Here is a 23224-nt window from a genome sequence, read left to right as displayed (position 1 = left end):
CATGTGTACTCTTGTGACATGCTACATACTTCTGATTAATTTTGATCTCACTCCTGCTTGAAACATTCTGGACAAGTGCTGCTGAAGATGTTGCAGTATCTCAGTATTAAGTGTTTTTTTCTCCACCCTCTCTTTCTTACCTCTACTGCAGCCTGTTACCCTTGCCCTTCCTGCCAGGGAGGAGGCTGCCTGTCATTCTCATCTACAATTGTCTTTCTCGGTGAAGACTGAACACCACTGTTCCACATTCCTCTTTAGAGTTGAGGTCACTCGCTGCAGATTCACCACCTTGTCTGCCCTTCAGCTCTATTTAAAATGATGCCTCACAGACCTGCGAAAGTAAGACACATCCACAAGTGAACATAACCAAATTGTACAACAGAGCATATTCTTAGCAAACTCTGACCGAAACCCTCGTTGGATAAGAGAAGGTGGTACAAAGTAAACCTACTGAGTTATAAATACTTGTTTACTTTATGTACCTCTATTTTCATATGTTTGCTACCTGGGTAGTTCTTTACCTGTACTAGGTGATCTGTACCACTATCTCATAAAAAAATAAATATTGTCTTACACACAGCTTGCTTTATTTGTTGTACAGTTTACTGTGAGATCAACTGCTTTGAACTTGACCTACATTTTAGCAAGCACACTGGCCTCTTTGTCTGTATTTAGTTTACTGTTTATAATAGGTTAAATACAAAAGATGTGGTTTTATGCAAAAGTGAAAACACTGTCTCTAATTTGTAACAAAAGTGAGCTTAGACATTGTAGTAACCTCCTCTCCCCTCAAGCGTTTTCCTGTCTAAATGAGCTACTGTGCATTGTTTCCCTCTCAGGGTTTTATCTGTGTGCGAACGATGCCTTAAGCATCAATTTATTTTGATAACAATAAAACGTGCAACTGCGCTATTAAGTGCTTTATGGCAACAATTAGGTTAATACACTATGAAAGCTCCATTAACAAACCAGCTAAGTTGTGTGGCAGACACAAATATCAGGAAAGCAGTCATCTCTGCCTGTGATCTACACGCTTGAAAATATTGCAGACAATAAAAATGCGGGCCTAGTGGATTCATTGCGTTGGGGAAGGGGGTTTGGATTGAATTCTTTATACATCGTCTGGGTATATTTTTACGGTTCCGTCATAAAAGATGTACATTTTGTGTCCGTCAAGTGAATGGACTTGTTCTTGTCATGCATTGCATGTATTTCAAAGTATAGTTCATAATAAGTCATTACTTTAGGAGGTACACGAAAGAAATACAAAGAGAACATTGACCTGGAATAACACTCAATGGGCCAGATGCATCAAGCATCCATTTTGCGATTCCTTATTAGCGAAAAATAAGGAATCGCTTATAAGGAATAGCAAAATGAAATGCAACAAGCAATCACTACAAAAATAGCGATTGCTTAGAATTCCTTAATTGCGACTCGCAAATTGCGAGTCGCAATTAATGAATACCTCCCCATTCATTCCTATGGGCCTAGAGACCCATAGGAATGAATTAGAAGACAATCTCAATTTGCGAATCGCAATTAGCGATTCGCAAATTGAGATTGCGAGTTCAAGGGTGCAGGGGTGTCCAAAGGACACCCTGTTGCACCCCTGAATTTGATCTGTGCACATATGTTGCGCACACACATGCCCCTAGGGCATGTGTGTGTGCAACATGAAACTTTTGCAAATTACCAGGAAGTTGTACTTCGTGGTAATTTGCGTGCCCTATTAGCGAATTTGCTATTTTTGAAACTTTCATGCATTGCATTTAAGGAATAACAAATTTGAGATTCCTTAAATGCAAGCAATGGCAATTTAGCGAATTCTCTATTTGGGATTTTTGCATTTGGGATGATGCATCCCAATTGCAAAAATACCGGTCGCAAAGGGGTAGATTCTGAGATTCTGCCTCTTCGCGACCGGTTTTTAGCTTGATGCATCTGGCCCAATGTATTTATTTATTTTATTTTGACATGGCCAGCATACAGGTGAAGGGAGTCTTCAGAGTCCATATTTAAGTATTTTCTTCAATGCTAGCTTTTCAGTGAATCAGATTCTGTTTCTTAGATCTCAAGCTGTCTGCTATGTTAATTCTGCTGGACCTTTCCGCCGCTTTCGATACCGTGCAAGGTGACCTACTCCTGCACACGTTGCAGGATTGCGGTCTGGGTGGCACGGTTCTGGAGTGGTTCTTCTCCTTTCTGGAGGATAGATACCAAGAAGTCTGGTCTCCCCCTTTTTTCACTCCCATCCCTTCCATGAAGGTGGGAGTCCCTCAGGGCTCAATTCTGAGCCCTGCACTTTTCAACCTTTATATTGGATGTATGATGTTAGCACGCACACTTTTACCACGTATACCATTACCACGCATTTTTTACAACGCGATACCTTTACAACGCATAGTGCTTTGGGTGCTGGATAGTGAATATTTTAATTTACTATTCCAACACCAGTCCCCGTGGACACAAGGGAAGGTTATTGGATAGTAAATTAACCTATTCACTAGCCATTCCCTAAGTCAGATCGCCTCGAAGCGCTATGCGTTGTAATGGTATGCGTTGTAACAGATGCGTGGTAATGGTAGTGCGTGCTAAAAGATGTGTGCTAAAGGTTGTATACCTTTATATTCTCCCCTTGCTCCTTTAGCAGAAGCTTGCGGCGCCAAAGTAATCTTGTATGCTGATGACACGCAGCTTCTATTCACTTGTGACAAGGGTGCAAACTTTGCAGGTGAAAAGATCAACCAATGTTTGACGAGGGTATTTGCATAGGCTAAGGGAGAACCAGCTCAAGTACAACTCAGTAAAATGGGAGGTCATTTTCTTCGGCTCCCCACCCATGGATGAGTGGAAACGATGGTCGCCACCCCTCTCTTCCGTCAGCATGGCCAACAACCTGAGTGTCAAGATAGATGAAACTTTATTCATGACATTGCAAATCCAGTCAGTCACAGGATCCTACTTTGGCCTCCTGCGGCTGCTCAGAAACGTTCTTCCCCTTCAGCCTGTTGGCCACAGGAAGAAAATTGTCCAAGCCCTTATTTTTTCCAGACTGAAGTATGTCAATTTCCTATATCTAGGCCTCCCGGAATACCTCCTAAATAGATTACAGGTGGTCCAGAATTCAGCCGCCCGGGCGGTCCTCCTGCTTAAACCTAAAATTCAGATCTCACCTCACATGAAAGCATTGTACTGGCTACCCGTCAAGAAAAGAATTCACATCTTGGTTCTGCCTTTAAGGCACTGCAGAACACCGGCGCACATTACCTCAGAAAGAGAGACACACATTACGCCCCCCGCAGTACCTGGAGGTCATCTTCATTGTATCTGGCTGCTGTCCCCAGGATATGCTTCTCCCGCACAGGAGGTCGCTCTTTCAAAGTGCAAGTCGCACGTGCCTGGAACCTCCTGCCGGTGATACTCAGACCGTTCACGGACATACTCACTTTTAGGAAAATGCTTAAATCTTGGCTCTTCCGAAACTCACCCTAAGTTTCCCCTGCCCATTAGGGACAGCAGCAAATTAGTTTTGAGGTTCGCCAGTGTCGGGACACTCTTTCTGAGTAGCTGCGTGCTTTATAAATACTATTCATTCATTCATTCTTCTGGCGAAAAGACCAATTGACAGCTTACAGTCAGCTTACAACCCATTGCGTAGCATTAGTTGGCTTTACTATCACCTCTTATTACTTTTGAACACCACTTTTTATGTCGGTATTAGCCAAGACTGTCTAATTTTACCAAAATAATATGTTTAATATACTTATTTAAAGGGGCTTTCAGTCACCTCTCTACATCCATTGGTCTGTTGTTGCGTTGTTCTCATTTTGCTTCTGCCCACTACATCATACAACATGAGGCATTGTGTCAAACTGATTAAGTCGCTGGTTACCATCACTTTGAATGACTGCATTTTGCTCTTTCACAATGAGCACATCCACAACCAAAGTAGTTTAGCTCCCTTTAGTACTAGTATTGCCTGCGGTGATTGATGAACACATGAAGTGAGCATAGGGCACACTCCAGCTTTATCAGTTCTTGCCTCCTTTTAAATATTGATAAGTCACCCTAAGCAGGCCCTCAATTCACATAAGGCAGGGTGCATGGTATATAAAAGTAGCACATGTCAATGGTTAATGTTAAACAAGCCCTTACAGTGAAAAGGCCAAAAAAGCTTTTTTTAATGTAGCAGGTTGAGCTGTTCCATGCGGAAGCAATATCATAATGCATTAAACTTAATGAAGGTATCTCTGTCTAGGAACCTGATAAAAAGTTAATTCTTTGACTTTTTAAAATATGTATTACAAATCAAATACATTGGTGAATTTAGATGTGTAACAAATATTTTACAAACGCTACTTTTAACCTGCCTAAAACCTCTGGAAGCCAGTTTGCCGAGCTTCCAACTATCATCCAGGAGCTGAGTAATTCCTTGATTAGGTGTGAATTAGCTTCCAGAGCTGAGACAATGGGCTTGGCTGAAGGGGGTGTCCTGTTCCTCTGGCAGGATGACCATCTGGGCAGTGCCAACGAACCTAATTAACTTCAAAGGGGCCTGTTATGTAACAATCAGATGTGGCTCACACCTAGGCTCGCCCCCCCTATTGTCCTTCTAACTAGCCAGGCATGAATCTAACTGGGAGAGGAGCTACCCCCAAACCAGTATTACGTGAGCACATGGGAGGGTTTGCTCATTTCCCTGGCCACTTCTCTTTTTTTTTTTTTTATATTTTTATTCAGATTTCCCCGCCCCCCCCCCCCCCCCAATTTTTCTGTTAAATCCAATACAGTTTTTACAGTACAGATTTGTTTTTACACAGTTATACATATAAAATACAGCCATCTTCATACCTAACAAAAAAGAGAAAGGGAGAAACAAAGACAAAACAGAAGCTGATATAGCCCATGAAGAGCCACAAACAAAAAAACAGAGAAACATATCAACTCCTGTATTTTTAATTCTTTCTGCTCTTCCATTGCTCGATGGGAAGCCAAATCCTACCCCCCAATTAAGAATGGGCGGAAAATCCGTTTCGCTCGCGGATTTTGCGGATTTTCGGTAAATTCGCAATCCGCGAGATCCGCGAATCTCCCGCAAAATCCGCAAATCCGCGAGCAGCGGATTTTATGGCTTGCTCGCACTGTTCGCGTGAGTTCGCGGCTTGCCAGTACAACTTCGCACCCCGCGAGTAAGTGCTAAATTTCAGAAATACGATCTTAGCAAAACTGAAACTACTTACCAGGTTCAAAAGTTCAGGCTCATCATTAGTAGCCATTTCCTGTAGTGCTTCCTGAGGGGCCCCTCCAGAGTTCAGTTGCCAGTTGCAACTATTATGTGACCCTGCTCTGAACCTCAGAATAGTTACACATATGCCACAAAGGTCCTGAATTACAGCTAAGGGAGACAAGCAGGAGCCAGGCTGGAAGTTAAAATCCATTAATCAGCCCCTAATTCATTATTGTCAGTTGGGGCAGGGCAGGTGTTGTAACTAATTTTGCAACAATGAAAGCACTTAGCAAGTGCAAAAGATCACTAATCAGGAAGCACTAAGGAAGCAGGTGCCAGCTAAAAAAATATTCTGTGACACATTAATCAGCCCCAAATTAATTCAGGTCACTTGAGGCAGGGAAGGTGTGCTTTGCTTTGCCGAAAATAATGTACACTGGACAACCAGAGGGTGTGGTGATGAAACAGAGGGTGGCATGGGTGGGCCAGAGGGTGGCATGAGTAGTCAGAGAGTGGCAGTGGTGACAGAGAGTGGCAGTGATGAAGAATAGTGTCCCAAACAGGCTGGACATGTAGAAACAACAAGTTCGCAAAACTTGCGACCCGACCGGTAAGTTCGCAAATTGCGAAATTGTAAAAACCCTCGCGAACTGGCAGAAACACGCGCAAACACAAAAAAAAAAAAATCCACAAATTCGCGGGAATTCGCGGATTTTGCGGATTGCGAGTTCGCAAATCCGCAAAATTCGCGAACGCGAGATTCGCAAAATTCGCCCATGCTTACCCCCAATACTCTTGCCCTTCTGCCTTTCCTATCATAGATAGCTTTCTCCAGATTATATGTGGAAAGTATCTTTGCTATCCACGTCTGAAACGTCGGTGCCGATTTATCTTTCCAGGCTTTCGCAATAATGAGCCTAAAAACTGCTGTAACCATAAACAAAAATTCTGGATGTATGTTATTATCTCCTATACTGATGCCTAATATTATCAATTCGTCCGTTAATTTAGACTTTAGCCCCAGGGAGTTCTCCAAAAATTCCTCTATTGCCAATTTTAGAGTGTAAAGTTGAGGACATTGTGAAAACATGTGAGTGATGTTAGCGCTCGTTGAGTTGCAGCGCTTCCCCCCCACTGGGCAATTCTATCAGGTGTATGGTATAACGAGTAAACTGTCTTGTAATGTTGAGTTTGTAATGTTGCTGAGCACAGAACGGTTCGACCTAGATCTAATGAGGCTTGAAGAGCTTCAGGGTGGGCCCTTACTTGTTCCACCCATTTATTGCCATATTTCTCTCTATCATCTGACCACTTCTCTAGGGTGAGCGCAGGAGCTCTGCACAAGGGATGAAAGGTACTGCCATGTTGGAATTAGCCAATGAGAGGGTCTCTGGAATCTTCAGCAGTAGGACACACTGGAACTGCTCCCAAAGTGGGTGAAGAATATTTTCCTTTTAGTCAGGGATGGGCCAGGTTTCAAGCCTACCCAAAGGCTAGTGCCTGGCAAAAACATGCCACCCCTGGACACCTTCTTCAAGACACTAGTGGAATTATGGAAGACAGAAGAAGGACAGTCCCTACGGTTGAGATATGTAAGGAGAACCTTAAGTGCTGGTCCTGCTCCCACTTGCACCCAGGACAAAAAAAGTAGACTCAAAGGCTTAGTAGACTGACCCTCTCTTATGCTATAGGGAAAGAAAAGCTGCAAGAACCCCACTTTCAAAATAGGAGCCCAGCTGACAACTTTCTACAGGACCTGCCTTGGACCCTGCTGACAGCTTCTGCTTGTTTGTGTGAGTCCTGTCTCCAAGTGTTGTTCCTGAGGCATTTGAACCCTTGGCTGGTGACAGAGTGTACTCCTCCTGCCTAACCCTAAAAGCTGGGACTTAGAAAGTTTTTGAAGAATTTCTGCCTGGAGAACTATTGTGAGACCGGCACCAACTTGCCAGCCCATCTGCTGGGGACCTGACTCCTACTACGCTCTTCTCTGCAGTAACAAACCCGATCCAGCCAGTATGACACTGACTGACATTTGACAATGTTAAACCCTATTCAGCTACAGCCTGCATCCCCTGAGGAAATCCGACTTCCAGAAAAAAATCTAATTCCAGAGTCAGAAGTCTTTTCCAGGTCTGTTTCTGAGCAGCCTCCATTCAATATAGACTACTTCCTGACTGCGAACTTTGGACTTTACCCACCAAAAGCTTCCCCTTCCCTGATATTATTTGTGATGCCTTCCATCCACTCCAACTAATAATCCACTTTCTCACAGTTTTAATGTTGGTAAGAGCCCTGCAGCTCATCCAGCAATAAAGTTAAAGAAAAAGCAAGGCAATACCAAACAAGCATTGATGAAGCCAATAGACGTCAGTCAATGCTGGACCTTTTTACTTTTCCAGTGCTCATTTTATATGTGAAGAAGACCAAGCCAAATGTTCCACTATGGTGTTGACCAGTCATTCAGCACAAATCAATAAATCAATTTAGTAAAAGCAATAATTTATGATTATTACTGTAAGCACAAGAGATTACTAAGTTTAACTTATGCTTTGATAATTGTTTTGGAGTTTTACCTTCATTCTCAGATATTTTAGGTTTTTTATTGTCTGTTTTTTTTAATTAAAATGTATGACATTCATTTAAAATGCTGAACCTTCTTTACATCCTCTATAATCATATGTGAAGTCCGAATTGTGCCAGCCACATGTACATACATTCTATGGAGCATATTTATGAAATTATCATGCAGTGCAGTAAGTTATCTTGCTGAGCTACGTGATAGGGAAAGGGCAGGAATGAGCCATACTTAACAATACACTATGCTTTCCTGCCCTTTCCCAGTGCTGGTGCACAATGTGCTGCCTAGCACATACACAGGCATCCTTTCACCTTGATACAAGGGTGCCTGCGTTGATAGCAGGATTATTTTGTGCAGGAAGGGACTCCTTGCTGTAGAAAAATAGGCTTGTGCGGCATTTCTATCTATGTTTCTGTCAGAATGCAGCCCACCTAGAAAGAGGAAGTAGCAAGGAGAAATAAAGATATTTCTCCTTGTTATGTCTTACCTCAGGGGGCGTAGCCTTTTGACTCATTCCCAGGTCTGCCAATAATGGTAAATCTGGGAATGCGTCAAAATCCATGGGAGGATGCATTGGAACACCCACGCAATGCCTCTCTGGTACAGAGTTACGCAACACAGCAATATGTGCTGTGTTGCATTATATTTATCAAGGCACTAAGGGCCACGCAAGGAGGCCTTGCGTGGCTTGATAAATCCGACTTAGGTTTTGTGTCATCCTTGAAAGGGCGAACCAAAACCGATATAAATATGCCCCTAAGACTTTTTATGTAGATATCATAATTAGGGCTCCTGGTTTTCCGTTTAAACTGATTTTTACATGTAAATGCAGTCGGAAAACATGTTTTCCTTTGTCTGTATTTATATGTTAAAACGGGAAAATACTAGCACATTTTGTGCGCTGCTGTGCTCCAGCAGAGTTGCCTCGCAATGCCCTCTTGCTGATTCTAGGGCTGTGGCTGCGTTCAGTAAAGCGAAACACCAGCTTTAGTTTTGCTGGAAATTTCTTTCAATGAGGGGTCTTTTTCCGCTCCTGTCGGCCTTTTGTTAGCTGCCCCAGCCATGTCTGGGGTTCCGCTTCACCCCTCGAGTGAGCCTGGCCAGCTCTTTCAAAAGAAAGGCAAGTACGAGGGCTTGGGCTGGAGTCGGTGGCGTATGCAGTTTGGGGGGGGTGGCAAAAGTCGGAATCTGATGCCAGCTCCACCCATCCCCTCTGCGCTGTGGGACTGCAAAGTCAAGCTACATCAGTGTAGTGATTGAGTTTGTGGCCGGACTGCAGAGCACTGATCTGGGTACGTGTCCTGCAAGAACAGTCTGACCACAAACTCGGCAAAGCCTTGATACACCTCTGGCCACGACAGAGAGGTCTGCTGGTTCCTGCAACATGCACCCCCAGGTGACTGACACTGTCCTAGCCACAGCGGCCTGTATTAGATTACCCAGGCATTCCCCTATATTCTGGTTCACTTCTGGGCCCCAGAACACAGAGGGTTTGAGAGCCTACAGATCCAACACTGACTGGTCAGCTGAAACAACACAAGCCCAGTAATCTATGCAACACCACCCCCTTCTATATGTAGCAATAGGTAGCGCATAGAGCTGAGCCAGAGGCACATAGATTCGAGTGTAATCACATGGGCCACTTCGAAATAATTCACTCTGGCACTGCTGTTTCTCCCATTCAGCTCGTCAGATTGAGTTGTGCGCAGCCCCCCTCCGTTTCACCTTCACAATGCCTGCTACTCCTGTTCATCGTTTTAGCACTCAGTAAGTGCCTGCAAAATAGGGGGTCATGGCAGGAGGCATGGTGCCCTGAGCTCCCAGATGATCTGTGGCTTCCAGCGCCAGGAGGCCTGCATTGTTCTCAGCACCCCACCTCGAGGTGAATCACTCTCACACACACCACATTCAGCCCCCACTCCCTTCCCTTGGCTCGGGCTATGACATCACTCTCACAGACATGCCTGGGGTAGACAGGGGGGAGTGGGCAGCGGAGAGAAGAAACCCAATCCTTGTATTTTCAGCCTGGGCTGCGCTGGAAGGCAGGGCTTAGTCAGACACACACAGGGAAGAGGGTGTAGGTGAGAAGACCGCATAGCCCATAACCATTGCTGTCTCTTCTTTCTTGCCCGGACAAGACAAGAGAAGGACAATGTCCAATTCTGATGGCCCCCCTCTTTCTTCCTCTTACTCCCTCTCTTTGTCGCACTCCTCTTCACCTGCAGAAAACCGTGACTGTTCTTTCCTTTCCTTTCTGTCATTTAGGGGCATATTATCAAGGGGGTTTATCTCCGCTTTTTTGGCTTTAAAAGCCAAGAAAGCGGAGATAAAATTATCTCCCTATTACCTAGCTGTCGCTAACACCAGTTAGCGACAGCTAGTAGGAGATAGCGGCCATCTTGGGCCCCGCTTTGCATGTCAGTGATATTTATCACTAATGACATGCACAGTGGGCGTGCCAAGATGTTAGCGACTGGAAACAGTCGCTAACATCGCTATCTCCTATTACCAACTTTTGGAGATATTCGCGCTAAGCGTGAATATCTCCAAAAGCTAACACCTGCCCTGAGCAGTTCTTAGCCATGTTATCCAATGGGAGGTGGATAACATGGCTAAGAGCATTTGCTCATTAATGCATGAATATCGCTGACTTTTCAGCGATATTCATGCATTTCGTCCGATTTTTATCGCTTAGGAGATAAACCTTGATAATATCAAGGCTCCTAAGCGATAAAAATCGTCGCTACACGGCGATAAAATTATTGCCGCTAAGCCAACCTAGCGATAATTATCGCTAGTTGTTGGTAATATGCCCCCAAGTCCCCTGTGAAATGGAGCCAAAAAAAAGGACACTTGTCTTACAAAAGTCTTTTTCTGACGTTTTTCTATTCCAAAACGTGGCCTCAGGAGGAGAGGAAAAAGATTTAAAAATAGGAATAATAAATACATAACCAAATAAAACAAGACAGAGTAGTTGCAAAGTGGCCAGATTGGTTTTATACACACCCAAACACATTAGCGCCACCTTACAGAGTTTGCCAGTCAAGCGCTACTTTTCTTTTCATGTCCTTAGCTTTCTGAATAATGAGTGTAAAAGCTTTAAGTTGTATTCCTATGAGTGTTTAATTTTTCGAGAATGTTGTCACTTTTTTCAGGCAGAAAATTACTCTTGTCTAGTGCATAGTTTGAATTGAGTTGCTTCTAGGTGTTTATAGCGGGGCACAATTGGGTTGTAGCTGAAGGTAGTGTGAGTTTCTCTCAGTGGGGCAGGATGGTGTTCAGTGGGAGAGAGGAGTTAGCACTCTGTGCCGATGACAGAAACTGCAATGCTTGTGTAGCGCTTTTAAGCGTATTTGGGACATTCTGTGAATGGCAAAGTTTTCCGATGAATGTATTGTGTTGACCAATTACAACCGAATGCATGTGTGCATTGTCAATTTAAATAAATGTGGAAAAATACTAGCTGCAGAGTTGCCTTCTGCTTGTTGTAAAAATATACAGATAAAATGCCCAAAAAAGAAATATAGATAAATACAGACGGAAATGGCAACAAAATAAATACCATAAAACCGGGAGCCCTAATCATAATTCATAATTGTTCTCCAACCCAAAACAATAATTTCTTGTTTTCTTAACTTTACTACCTAGATAATTATTCATGATGGGCGACGCATTTACAGCATCCCAGGGGGCGGTTGGCGTAGTGTTCCGTTGAACTGCTAGGGAGTTTACCCTGCGAGTCCATCTTCTCTGTTTACGGACGGCTGTTTTGGTTGTTCTTCACCTGAGTTCCACTGCAGCTAGTGGTTGACTATTCAGCGTGTGGATGTATGCCTTTCAGTCCTGCGCAATGGCCTTGGCAGTGTGGGTGAGGGACCCGTTCACCGGAAAAGTTGACTGGCATACTGTCTGCGATGGTACACCGGTGCGCGATCTACTGTAATGTAATGTAATGATGATACTTGTAAAGCGCACTGTTACCCCATCTCGGGGTGTCCTATAGACCGCTGGGGAACCCGTCCTGGCTTTCCCTGTGAGATGGTCCCTTCTGGGTATCTCCAAGGTGAAACTAGGCATCCCTGGCGTCTGTGGGGGGCCGTTGTAGAGATGAGGCGAGCTTAATGCCCAGAGTTGCCGAGTGAGATCCCTGGTTAGAGTAGGCACCGAGGTGAGAATTATTGAGTCCGTTGACCCTGGTCCACAACCCTGCCGCGTCGGGAATTGAACCCTGGTCCCGGGCCGTTCTTTGCTTCCGGGTCTGCTGCCTCTAACCAGTGAGCCACACCACTCCACTACTGCTTGTCAGGGACAAGGGTTACCCTCTGGAGGATTCGTTCGTGAAATGTAATGGACAATTGGTTGGAGGTGATGAAGCCCTGCAGAATGGACTGGTGTACAGTCTGGAGCTTAGACTTGTGGGGGGAAAAGGAAGGTTTGGATCTATGCTGCGAGCTCTTGGTGCTCAAATTGAAAAGACAACATACATGGAGGCTTGTCGAGATTTGAGCGGAAGACAACTTTGTGATGTTAACCATGAAAATGCGATGGCTGACTGGGTGAAGAAACACGCAGAGTGAGAAGCAGAAAAAGAACAAAGGCATTTGGAAAGATTGCAGCGCAAGCTTGCTAAGCCAAAGCATTACTTGACTAATTCAGAGTACCATCAGCAGTGCAGTGAGATGTTGGAGCGCTTGGAAGGCTCTGTCCTGAAAGGTATGCAAGCAAGTTCAAGCAGTATGGTGCTGCTAGAATCTAATGATAGCAGTAATGATAGCAGTAAGCATCCAAATGTGTCAGAAATAAGAACAACATCTGGAAAAAAGAAATGTTTTTGGACAGGGATAGAAGGTGTGGAGGATTCTAGTAGTTCTGGTGGCGATGAAAGTGATGGTGATGACTCTACTAGTGTGTCAGGAGCAAGTGAGGAATCCAAGGGAAGTCCTGCAGAGAGAACTGAAAGGGACACATTGGAGGGGAGCAGTTCACTGAAAAATGAGGCATGTGCATAACACTCCCAGGAGCATAATAGTGATTTTGAAGAAGGTTCACAAAGCAGATAGAAAATCGAAATCTAGAACACAGATGCAAATCCCGGAAAGCATAAAGAAGCTGAAGATTCAGATTGGAAAAGGAAGACCACTCGGTCCCCCCAAACGTATGGATGGGTGCCCTGATCCCCCGGGAACCATTGTGGGCGGGTGGCATGTCCTGGCTGGTATGCCCGAAGCGGCGTAGCTGGAGCACGCCCCTCCCGCCCAGAAGAGGTTGTCCTAAACACCCGCCCGGAAGTCCGCGCACGGATGGGCGTACCTGAGGCGGGCTCCCGCCCTCCCACAGATGGATAAATAGAGCGGGAATCCAACAAAGCTTCCTCTTGTTCCAGTGCTCTGAAGGCTGCACCACTCGTCGCTCGTGAGCCCTCGAGGGAACAAGCTGCAATTTTGAGAACTTGTAATCTTTGTTATTTCTCTTTCAGTGTCAGGCGTGTGGAAGATCGAGTCACCCTTGTGGATCAAGTCGGACGGAGTAACCGAAGTCATGTCTGGCAAGAGCTCCGAGATGGAGAGGATGCTACGCACCTTGGTGAACCGAGTAGCGGTGATGGACCGGAAGATGGGTAAAGTGGATGAGCTCGGTCGGGGCTTAGCGGCAATCAAGAAGCAGATGGCGGCCCAGAACACCCCCTCGGGCAGCCTAAAAAAGTCATAGGACCGGCCTTGCCGAATGTCGCCCCAGGGGGTAAGGGTAAGAGGAATAAGGGGAGGGCAGGTTCCAGTGAGGTCCCAGTCCCAGAAGTGCCTCCATCGAGCCCGGGCGCAGACAACCCAGTCGCGCCGGTAGATAGCCCGGTACCAGGTCCGGATGGGGGTTTACCAATCCCCGTAGTAATAACGCCAATTGGGGATGAGCAAATGCCCCCTGAACTGGCGCATCAGGTAGCAGCAGTATTACCTTGGCTAAAGAAAGGAGCAGGGGGATCAGTGGCCGTGGGCGATCCGACTGAAGAAGCCAGATTAATTATTGAGCAGTTGCGGCAGTCAAGGGATGCCGGGATGGCGAATGTACCTTCTATTCCCCCACAGGTAGCGACGGGGGTCACGACGGACGGTCAAGCGAAGACAACGGACACGGCTGGGAAGACGGCTGAACCCGGTAAGAGACCATTTCCATTGGTGGGGGAGAGTTCAGTGCCTTCAAGGCGGGAAAGTTTATCGCGCACATTCCCATTGCTACGAAAGAAATGATATGGGGAGATAAATACATCAACATGTTTTCACTTTTGACTGACCATCGTGAGGTAGAATATGCAAAGACCCAGAAAGATTTGTGGCACCCCAGCGTATGGCGAGCCAAGATGGCGGAATTCAGGGTCGATGAGACCATGGTGAACTGGGTCAGGGCCTTTTCTATTTTTTTGGCAGTTATGGGTGAGCGTAAACCAGAAGTGTTGCCTGACTTATCATGTTATCAGAACAGGATCATGAATTTCTATGCAATGTACGGGGGAAATGAATGGAAGGGTTATGACGTTACCTTTAGAAAAGCAAAGGAGTTTAACGAGGCTTTAACATGGGATTGTCTGGACACGGTGTCGTGGCATGCCCAGCTTTTGCCGGGACCGGCGGGTACGTCGGTACCAAGCACAAGCGTTTCTGGGACATTCCAACAAAAGCCGGCACAGCCCTTTCGGCCGAACGCCGGAGGGGATCCGCATCCCAGGTCCGGAGGGAATGGAGGCAAGCGGGGGGTTTGTTGGGGATTCAACAAAGGAACCTGTAACAGGCCTCAAGGAACGTGTATGTTCCGGCATGCTTGTTCGGGCTGTGGGAATTCCTCACACCCAGAAGCTAGCTGTCGATCCAAGTCCAATGGTGCGGGAGGAAAGGGGGGATCCAAGCAGGATTGAGGTGGTGCCTTGGAAGCAAACATCTTCGCCCATTGATATCTTGGCTTTGACCCCCTGGCTGAACCGATACCCAGATCATGTGTCCGCCGGGATTTTGAGGAATGGCTTTCTGTATGGCTTCAAAATCCCGGTGGGAAATTTTCGGGGGAGCCCCTTCTGTAAGAACCAACTGTCTATTCAGCCCAACCCGGCGGTGGCCGCCAGAAAAATAGCGAAAGAAGTCAGCTTGGGGCGGGTAGCGGGGCCATTTGCCTGCCCGCCAGTTGCGGAATTTGTGTGTTCACCTTTAGGAGTGGTTCCAAAGAAAGACCCGGGGGAGTACAGACTCATCCACAATCTATCGGCCCCTAAGGGGGCCTCGGTAAATGAGGCTATTGACCCTGAGGTATGCTCAGTTAGATACGCATCATTCGATGATGCAGTCGTTCTGTTGAATCGCTTGGGCCCCAGTGCACTGTTGGCAAAATCAGACATCGAATCGCCATTCAGGTTGCTCCCGGTACACCCTCAGGACCAGCGCTTGCTGGGATTCACGTTCCAAGGGAAATATTACATGGATAAATGTATGCCCATGGGTTGTTCAATTTCATGTGCCTATTTTGAAATGTTCAGCTCCTTTTTGGAATGGGCGTTCACCGAGGCCACAGGGCATACACAGGTGACGCACTATTTGGATGATTTCCTTTTTCTAGGTCCGGCGGGCACTCCGGAATGTGCGCAAACACTGCAGGACTTCTGCACACTCATGCGGGAGTTTGGGGTCCCTTTGGCGCCAGGTAAGACGGTGGGGCCATCTACCTCACTGGAGTTTCTGGGGATTGAGCTGGACTCAATGGAGGGGTGTTTCCGTCTGCCAATCGAGAAGGTGGCCAAGTTCAGGGCTTCCTTGATACAATGTCTCCGTAAGGACAAGGTGACCCTACATCAGTTACAACAGACAGTGGGTCAGCTTAATTTTGCCTTAAAAGTGATACCGATGGCTCGCCCCTTCTCACGTTCCATAGCACAAGCTATGGTGGGCCTGAGGGAAGGTCACCACCGCACTAGACTGTCGGCAGAGGCTCGCCAGGACATGCACATTTGGTTAGCATTCCTGGCGGATTTCAACAGTCGAGTGGCGTGGAACAAACCCCCAGCATCGTCTGATGAACTGGGCTTGTGGACCGACTCGGCTGGGAGTGTGGGATTGGGCGCGATCTTAGGTAACCGATGGTCGGCACAAACATGGTCGGCGTGGTGGCACTCAAGTGGCCTAACAGGTAACATTGGGTTCTTGGAGCTATTCCCCATTTGGGTGGCTCTGTTGGCATGGCCGGAAGACTTTAGGAACTGCTCAGTGGTGTTTTGGTCAGAAAACATGACGGTGGTTGAGTGTATTAACTAGGGGTGGGTGGCCAGCTACGCTCCGTGCACGGAGTGTGCATAGTGCCGCCTACTCCACATTTTGCGTAGCGGGCGTAGCCAGGCGGCACTACGCATGCTCCGCAGACGGAGCTTAGCTGGCCGCCACCCGCCCCCCTCCCGCCCTCCCTAAATACTTTAAATGAAAAGTTTAAATTAATTAAAAGGCACTTACCTTGAAAAAGCACTTACCACGAGAAAATGCGCATGCGCGGCCGCCCGCGCATGCGCATTAGTAAACAAGACGGCAGCAATGAAGATAGCGAGCCCCGTGGACGTGGCGGGCAGCGGCGGGCAAGGTAAGTGGCTTTTAATTATTTTACACTTTTAATTTAACGTATTAAGGGAGGGCGGGAGGGAGGCCTGTGGTGCGTAGTGGGGCTACGCGGAGTGCGGAGGTGGGCGTAGTTTCTCGCCCACTTCACGTAGCTCCGCGAAGCCCCACTACGCCCACTACGCCCAGGGCTAGTATTAACCACCAGGCTGCACGCTGCAAGTGGATCTTGAGACTGTTGAAAGAAATTGTATTGCGATGCATGAGATTGAATGTACAATTCAGGGCAAGGCATGTGCCGGGTGTACTGAATAATGCAGCTGATGCACTCTCTCGTTCACACACGCAGGCTTTCAGGGGTTATCTACCCACAGCGGAACTAGTGGCGGCACCGTTCCCCGAAGCTCTATGGCAGATCGTTGCCCCGGATTACAAGACCTCGTGGCAGCCAGTTTAGCGCTCCGGACGAGAAAAGCTTATGAGGGAGGGTTTCGTTCATACTGCGCCTTTTTAGGGCCGGTAGGGGGACATAGCTGGGGGCGGGAAGAATCCTTCCTCGGGTTTTTGGTGGCACTTCATAAGGAAGGCCGATCGGCAGCAACTTCCAACAGATATAGGGCAGCCATATCATTCATGGCACAGCTCCATGGGATACGGGACCCGACGGGTTCCTTCTTAGTCAGGAAGGCGCTCCGCAGTTGGCAGCGCCTGGAAGGTCGCAGACAAGATAAAAGGCACCCGATTGGGCTAGACAGATTGTCCTTGCTACTAGCAAAACTGGATGAGACATGCTCCTCGCCCAGCGAGGTAATTCTGTTCCGAGCGGCTTTCGCATTGGCATTCCATTGGGCCATGCGGGTAAGTGAACTCGTAGCAAGGAACAAGAAGGATGTGGAGGGAGGTCTATGCAGGGATCATGTTCAATTACGGGGTGATTCTCTGTTGATCTCGATAGCCAGGTCCAAGACAGACCAGGAAGCTCTGGGAAATAGTGTGGTTCTGCAGCGCGCCCGAGGGAGCCCCAGTTGTCCCATAAGGTATTTAGAGGACTACCTGGCACAGAGGTTGACAACATTGGGGGGGACCCTGCTTAGACACAAGGACGGCACCCCGTTGACGAGATTTCAGTTTCGGAGGGTGCTGGCAATTTCAATTGCTGCAGCGGGCTTGAACCTGTGCGATTTTGGGACCCACTCATTCAGAATAGGGGCCGCTACTGAGGCTACGGTTCGGGGTCTGGGTACGGAGGAAGTGACACAGTTAGGCCGTTGGTCCTCGAATTGTTTCAAGAGGTATGTGCGACTGCACATGTTGTAAAAGACTGATGAAATGCACTCACGCTTGTTGTCTTTTGTTTGGATTACAGTTTCGCAAGCCTGTAACGCGGGGCGAAAAGTTGGACTGGCCCGACACTAGAGGACCAGTGAGAAAGGATCATCGACTGGAGGTCAAGTGGTATGGGTCGTGGGCCACTCATACGTGAGGCGTGCCGGGGACATATTCAAGGCAGGTGACGCGATCCACGCATCTGATGAATGTGGGTTCAGAGTGTCCTTCCATGGGAAAGGAGGCCTCTGTTTTGACCAGTTTCAGAGCTATCTGGAGGAACTGTTAGGGCGGCAAAGGTCACCGCCATCTGTAATCATAGTGCATCTGGGAGGCAATGACTTGGTAAGGCTGGGAAGACGGGTATTTCTGGAGCACATATTGTCAACAGTCAGTTGGTTGTCCAAGAGGCTCCTGAGGTGTACGATTGCTTGGTCCCACATGATTCCCAGAAGAGTTTGGCGGGGGGGTCTGTCTGTGTCGGCGTTGAACCACTCGGTAAAGAGGGTCAACAACAAGATCGAGAAACTGTTTCGCTCTAATCACTTGCAAAGCATTCCTCATGGGTGTATCCGGGGTGATCACTATTATTTGAATGATGGGGTGCACCTGTCCAGGGCTGGGAATGAATTACTCATAGGAGACTTCGTAGCGTGGCTGAGGGCGTTGAGGAGACATGACCTTTAGGAGGTGGGGAGGGGCCGGATAGTCGGTCAACTATCCGGCCTGTGGCCGTAAGGTCATGATCGGTGAGCAGTGATTTCAAGGTCCCTAGGGGGGGCGCCACCCAGTATGGATGGGAGTGCCCGGGGGGAGGCGGCCATTGGCCCCTCCCACGGGGGGCGGCACCCACTACGGATGGGTCGCCTAGGGGGTGACGGCCATAGGCCCCTCTCAGGGGGAGACGGCTATATGCCCCTCCTACGAATTTCCCGGGGGCCGGATATCCGCTCCGGCGGAAGAGAGTGTGGGGAAGGGGTGGAGTCCACGCTGTCCTTCTTACGGATACCTCGCACGAGAACTCGGACAACCTTAAGATGGCGTTGAGTGAAAGGGGGCCCCTACGACAAGGGAAGTTACAGTTGGCTGCGAGGGTTAAGTCCTCTGCGCATGGGCCACTCACACCGTGAGGGCGGGAATTTGGTAGTAGGGATCTGAAACCGGTTAAGACCTTGCCGTTGGCCCTTAATGCTAGGATGTACAATTTTATTTAGAATGTTATGCATTTTCAGGATGCTAGACTCGGCTAGGAAACCTTTGTATTAGAGATTTGTTAAGGTTAGCCAAGAACTTGTCTTCATCAAAATGTAATGAAAGATAAAATTGCACATAATTCATGAAACGTTTTAATTTAAAGTTTTAAATTTTGTTTCATATTTTAATAAATACGGCCGGGGCGGTAACTCCCCCCCGCCTTCCAAAAGTTCAAACCTGTGTCTGTCTCCTCCCATGGGGAATTGGTGTTGGGAGGGGTGGCGGGCATCCCGGCCCATATGGAAAGGGAAGACCACTCGGTCCCCCGAACGTATGGATGGGTGCCCCGATCCCCCGGGAACCATTGTGGGCGGGGGGCGTGTCCTGGCTGGTATGCCCGAAGCAGCGTAGCCGGAGCACGCCCCTCCCACCCAGAAGAGGTTGTCCTAAACACCCGCCTGGAAGTCCGCGCACGGATGGGCGTACCTGAGGCGGGCTCCCGCCCTCCCACAGATGGATAAATAGAGCGGGAATCCAACGAAGCTTCCTCTTGTTCCAGTGCCCTGAAGGCTGCACCACTCGTCGCTCGTGAGCCCTCGAGGGAACAAGCTGCAATTTTGACCCACCCACCAGCCCCTTTTTGCAATATTTTTGGAATAAAGTAATTGTTGGTGATTATTCGAATGTAATAAAAAGATATACTCATTCTTCATCAGGGATGTATGCCTTTAATTGAATAGATGCTTGTAGGCCTTTTTCTCCTTTGTAGAAACGTAGAGGAATGTATTAAATGATAAAAATTGTCTTGTGCGTTAGGACTTTTTTCCCTTTGTAGCAATGTCAAAGTTGGTGAATTGTCAAGCTGTTACAGATTAGGCGTATTTTCTTTCCTTAGTAGGTAAAACAACTGTCATATTTATTTTGGTCGGGCGGTAAGGTCATGATCGGTGAGCAGTGATTTCAAGGTCCCTAGGGGGGGCGCCACCCAGTATGGATGGGAGCGCCCGGGGGGAGGCGGCCATTGGCCCCTCCCATGGGGGGGCGGCACCCACTACGGATGGGTCGCCTAGGGGGAGACGGACATAGGCCCCTCCCAGGGGGAGACGGCTATATGCCCCTCCTACGAATTTCCCGGGGGCCGGATATCTGCTCCGGCGGAAGAGAGTGTGGGGAAGGGGGGAATCCACGTTGTCCTTCTTACGGATACCTCGCACGAGAACTCGGACGAACTTAAGATGGCGTCGAGTGAAAGGGGGCCCCTACGACAAGGGAAGTTACAGTTGGCTGCGAGGGTAAAGTCCTCTGCGCATGCGCTACTCACACCGTGAGGGCGGGAATTTGGTAGTAGGGATCTGACACCGGTTAAGACCTTGCCTTTGGCCCTTAATGCTAGGATGTACAATTTTATTTAGAATGTTATGCATTTTCAGGATGCTAGACTCGGCTAGGAAACCTTTGTATTAGAGATTTGTTAAGGTTAGCCAAGAACTTGTCTTCATCAAAATGTAATGAAAGATAAAATTGTACATAATTCATGAAATGTTTTAATTTAAAGTTTTAAATTTTGTTTCATATTTTAATAAATACGGCCGGGGGGGTAACTCCCCCCCGCCTTCCAAAAGTTCAAACCTGCGTCTGTCTCCTCCCATGGGGAATTGGTGTTGGGAGGGGTGGCGGGCATCCCGGCCCATAATTGCAGTTGAGAGTGTTAAAGAAGCCACAGGAGAGAACAGAGGTTCAGATGAAACGATTCATTGTAACGTAGCCACAGAGTTTTCAGAAAAGACTCCAGAACTTTTAGGTGATTTGGAGAATTGGGTTGTAGCTGAAGGTAGTGTGAGTTTTTCTCAGTGGGGGCAGGATGGTGTTCAGTGGGGGAGAGGAGTTAGCACTCTGTGCCAATGACAGAAACTGCAATGCTTGTGTAGCATTTTTAAACGTATTTGGTACATTCTGTGAATGGCAAAGTTTTCAGATGAATGTATTGTGTTGACCAATAACAACCAAATGCATGTGTGCATTGTCAATTTAAATAAATGTGGAAAAATATTAGCTGCAGCGTTGCCTTCTGCTTGTTGTAAATATTAATGTGGATAAATACAGATAAAATGCCCAAAAAATAAATATGGATAAATACAGACGGGGCGGTTGGCGTAGTGTTCCGTTGAACTGCTAGGGAGTTTACCCTGCGAGTCCATCTTCTCTGTTTACGGAAGGCTGTTTTGGTTGTTCTTCCTGTGAGTTCCACTGCAGCTAGTAGTTGACTATTCGGCGTGTGGATGTACGCCTTTCAGTCCTGCGCAATGGCCTTGGCAGTGTGGGTGAGAGACCCGTTCACCGGAAAAGTTGACTGGCATACTGTCTGCGATGGTGCGCGATCTACTGCTTCCCAGGGACAAGGGTTACCCTCTGGAGGATTCGTTTGTGAAATGTAATGGACGATTAGTTGGAGGTGATGAATGGACTGGTGTACAGTCTGGAGCTTAGACTTTGTGGGGGAAAAAGGAAGGTTTGGATCTATGCTGCGAGCTCTTGGTGCTCAAATTGAAAAGACAACATACATGGAGGCTTGTCGAGATTTGAGCGGAAGACAACTTTGTGATGTTAACCATGAAAGTGCGATGGCTGACTGGCTGAAGAAACAAGCAGAGTGAGAAGCATAAAAGAACAAAGGCTTTTGGAAAGATTGCAGGCAAGCTTGCTAATCCAAAGCATTACTTTACTAATTCAGAGTACCATAAGCAGTGCAGTGAGATGTTGGAGCGATTGGAAGGCTCTGTCCTGAAAGGTATGCAAGCAAGTTCAAGCAGTATGGTGCTGCTAGAAGCTAATGATAGCCTTAAGCGTCTAAATGTGTCAGAAATAAGAACAACATCTGGAAAAAAGAAATGTTTTTGGACAGGGATAGAAGGTGTGGAGGATTTTAGTAGTTCTGGTGGCGATGAAAGTGATGGTGATGACTCTACTAGAACAGCATACCCAAAATCGAAATCCAGAAAACACATGCCAATCCCGGAAAGCATAAAGAAGCTGAAGATTCAGATATTGCAGTTGAGAGCGTTGAAGAAGCCACAGGAGAGAACAGCGGGCAGATGAAACTATTCATTGTAACGTAGCCACAGAGTATTCAGAAAAGACTCCAGAACTTTTAGGTGATTTGGAGAAAGATTCAGTTTGTGATATTGTAGTGTTTTTCCTATTTTCCCTATAGGCCCTGCGCATTGGAATAACATAAACAGCAGTGTAGACGTAGGACTGCGGTCTTCTAGGTCTCTACTGACTATGTTAGACTTAATTTAGGCTTGCGCCAGCTAGCTAAGAGGTCACTGGGAACTTTCTTGACTGAATAGGAAGTGATCAGCTTCCCTGGCTCAGACAAGAAGGGATTCAGCTCCCGACAACTGCATTAACATGACAACTTTGCTCCTCAGAATAAGAGTCAATCTCTAGAGTCGTGTGAAACAATAGACAGCTATTTCACTCAGTCAGTTGTGCAGTTTTACTTTCACCAGGATGCAGAGAATAGAGAGACGGGCGTTTTCAATAAAAGATATTATTTATTGAGCAGTCTTCCTTCTCATGCAAGAGAAATTAATTGCCACAATTGCAAGACTCGTTATTATGAAAAGTGCGTACAGTAAAAGGAGTATTACGAAATAATACTGTAAAAGCACTGATATGGTTTCTTAGCCATAAGATAGTTAAAATGAATAAAATATATACATTCATATATACATTAGCTAATGACCTCAACTGGTGCTTCTAACTACGCCTACCCCGGTGTACCTGACCTAAGCCTAATACATGGGAGGGAGTAAGTAGCAGTTTAAGTTAAGTTGGTTTTGCCAAGAGTTTGTTTCAAGAATTCTTTTTAAGGGTTTAGTCAGCACCGTACCTCAGGAATAGAATGCGAGAGGTCTGGTATCTCCTCTCAGGACCCGATTTCCCAGCCACCCGCAAAGGTAGGCTGGAAACGCCGGAGCTGGATTTTCTCGGCAGGAGAAAAGACAGCGTCTTTCTCAGCGCGTCAAAGGAGGAGGGGCAGCGTCCGTGGGCTTCTCGCATCTGCTGGGCTCTGCAAGGGGACAGCTGTTCTGCTCCTGTATTCACCACCACCGTGTGCTTGCTTAAGGCAACGTTGGTATATTTATACCTGAAAGGTGCCGAGTTTGACGTACGTTTTTGGACGTAAGACGTCAATAGTGATGTCACTAAGAACTGGTCATTCTTACAGTGCTCGCAGGAGTTCTATTACTAATCAAAACAAACCAAGCAGGGCTTTCCCAGGTTGCTGGGGGTTTGGTATGTCAAAAG

General features: G+C 47.1%; 1 pseudogene; it reads left to right on the top strand.

Annotated features, from left to right (window-relative positions):
* The first annotated feature begins 11658 nt into the window (after positions 1–11658).
* LOC147683248 (uncharacterized) lies at positions 11659–22006 on the top strand (annotated as a pseudogene).
* Positions 22007–23224: the final 1218 nt, after the last annotated feature.

Source organism: Lissotriton vulgaris, chromosome 11 (genome assembly GCF_964263255.1).
Source record: "Lissotriton vulgaris chromosome 11, aLisVul1.2, whole genome shotgun sequence".
Classification (NCBI taxonomy): Eukaryota; Metazoa; Chordata; class Amphibia; order Caudata; family Salamandridae; genus Lissotriton; species Lissotriton vulgaris.
This window is presented reverse-complemented; position numbering and strand designations above follow the sequence as displayed.